The sequence below is a fragment of the Triticum dicoccoides genome, chromosome 1B (genome assembly GCF_002162155.2).
Source record: "Triticum dicoccoides isolate Atlit2015 ecotype Zavitan chromosome 1B, WEW_v2.0, whole genome shotgun sequence".
NCBI classification, from domain to species: domain Eukaryota; kingdom Viridiplantae; phylum Streptophyta; class Magnoliopsida; order Poales; family Poaceae; genus Triticum; species Triticum dicoccoides.
In genome coordinates, this window is record NC_041381.1 from 107,265,483 (window position 1) to 107,268,573 (window position 3,091).

Consider the following 3,091-nt stretch of genomic DNA (forward strand, 5'->3'; position numbering starts at 1 on the left):
ATGACCCTCGGGTTGGCCGACCCAAGGGAAGGGTATAGGTGGTGGTGAGGCAAATGGTAAAACCAAGGTTGGGCCTTGCTGGAGAAGTTTTATTCAAAGCGAACTGTCTAGGGGGTCCCATAAATCACCCAACCGCGTAAGGAACGCAAAATCCGGGAACATAACACCGGTATGACGGAAACGGGGGCGGCAAGAGTGGAACAAAACACTAGGCAAAAGGCCGAGTCTTCCACCCTTTACCAAGTATATAGATGCATTAATAATATAAGAGATATTGTGATATCCCAACAAAATCCTGTCCACCATGGAGTAATCTTCAACTTCACCTGCAACTAGCAACGCTATAAGAGGGGCTGAGCAAAAGCGGTAACATAGCCAAACAACTGTTTGCATAGGAAAGGTGTCAAAGGTTAGAGGTTCATGGCAATATGGGAGGCTTGATAAACAGGTGATAGGTAGCGCAGCAAAGCGATAGAACGAAGCAACTAGCATAGCAATTATAGTAGTGAGATCCAGGGTAGAGGTCATCTTGCCTGAAATCCCGCAAGGAAGAAGAACGAGTCCATGAAGAAGATGAAGCCACGAAGACGAACCAAGCGTAGACGAACGAATCCTCACGATCGCAACGAAACATGAACTATCGAGAAGAAGCACACAACATAGTAAACACACCACACATAGACAAGACATGATGCACAACAAGCATGATGCATGACAAGGCTACATGAAGCTACTCATGGCATGAGATGATGCAAACAAGAGCAACACATCAAGGCAAGTTTAAATGAGGCCGGGAACAACATATAACAATTCCGGTAAGTCCTCGTATGCAAATTTCGAAGTTGGTCCAGATCTGAATAAACCCTATGTTCAAGTTTTTAAACAGAAAGTTAAGATGCACCAAGATGATCTACACGAGATTCTAGTCAAGTTACATATAAAGTTCATTTAGTTCGGAGGTACGGCCTAGAAGATATGAGCAAAATAAGTCAAACATGGCATTGATGCAAAATGCATACAAACATCGAGCAAACACCTCAAAACAAGGATGCAACATGATAATATGAAACTACATGCAAAATCAAGCAAGTTTCATATAGAGCACGCTCAAAATGGAGCACCGGTTCAACACGCACACATGAAACAAGTTATAAGGACAAGCTGTCCAAAACAGCAACTAGGCATATTGCAAGTATCAAAACAACATGCTACGGGACCTCAACAAGAAAACAAAAGGCATGGGCATGATGTACAGGTAAAGCATTACAAAACATGAACAATGAGCTATCTCTAGAAATCACTAGAACATGCTCAAACACACATGGCAAGATTGCAAATAATATCAATTCAGACTTTGCAGAAATTAACATCAGGTTGCAATGTTCAGAGCTATCAAACAACATGTTACAGGAAATTAACATGGCAAACAAAGACATGGCATGAATCTACTAAACCCATAGAACAAAAGTCCTTTACTGACCATGAGCCAAAAGGATCAGAAGATATGATGGCACCCATGTAAACATGGCAAGTTATATTACAGATTCAAACATGACATGAACAACAATAAGAAGGCATGTTGGTGAGCTTGTACCACTCACCACAGAGAAATACATGGCATGGCAAGGCAACCAACAGTAATAAGGCATGTGTATGAAGCTAAGCATGGCAAGAGCAGGTTTATAGGGTGCATGGATCACTAGCAACAATCATGGCAACAACTGAACTTAATGTTAACAGGCTGACAGCAACATTATTTAGCAACTTTGGAGCAAGATTACAACAAGTTACAGCAGGCTATAAATGCAACCAGGGGCATGGATGGATAGAGCATGACATGTATAACAAAACACCCTTAGTGAACATCTCCAGATTATGCATAGAATGACTTGTAGCAACAGGTTTACATAGCATCACGAAATAACAGATTCGGCCTACCAAAACAGCAACAACAAGTACACTACTTAACAAGCTTGATTCACTCACCACAAGTCATTGCATGAAAAGATAAGCATAGCATCAGCAAGAAGACATGTTTATGAAACAAACCAAGGCAATAACAAGTTCATAGCATGCAAGGATCAACTACAACAACCTTGGCAAAATGGAATAACATGTAAACAATCTGCCAGGAAACATTTTGTAGAAAAAGTAGAGCAAGTAAATGACATGCTAGACTGCTCCGTAATTGCAAACAGGGGCATGAATGGCTAGATAAAAACCATATGCTCAAAACATCCTTTCTTAAATATCTCAAAATATGCATGGATCTCTCTATAGCATCAAGTTTACATGGCATCAAAATAACAGCAGACCAGGGACTAAAATCAGCAACATCACGAAGCCTAGTTTGCATGCTTGTGCTAGTCACCACAGAGATCAAAAAAATACATGGCATACACCACTGTAAAGATGGCATGGCATAGATCAAAACACATGTAGACATTAACCTCATAGGATGCACACATCAAACATGGCAAAAATGACAAATGAGCATGTTCTGTTAACAGACAGCAGACAACATCATATAGCACCCTTGCAATGATGATTAAGGCATCAAGATGGACTCAAATGAACATTATGCAATGGAATGAAATGAATTACTCATTGAGGCGAACAATTTGAACTATTACACGCACAAAACGGAGCAGTATGCATGGAGATATGATGCGATGAACATGGCATGCTAATGTGCAAATATTTCGGGACTTAGGCATTTTTCGGGGTCAACCTCATCCCAGATCTGGATCTGCCGCGAATCCCGAGCTTCACCAGAGCTGAGCGGCGCCGGCAGAGGAGGGGGCTTCGGGAGGCGAGGCCATGGCGAGGAACGGTGGCGGGAAGGCCGGATCCATCCGGAGGGAGGCCGAAGCGACGCGGCGCCGGCCGGTGGAGAGGCGAGACGACGGGCGGCGGCGGCTGGCGAGGCGCGCCGGCCGGAGGAGCTCGGAAGGGCTCGGGGCCATGGACGGGCGGCACGGGCAGCGCGTGCCCCGGCGAAGGTGGCGGTCGAGGTGCCATGGCCGCGACGGGACGCTGGGCGGCGGGGCGAAGCGGCTCCGGCGAGCGGGAGCAGACGGCGGGGTCCGGC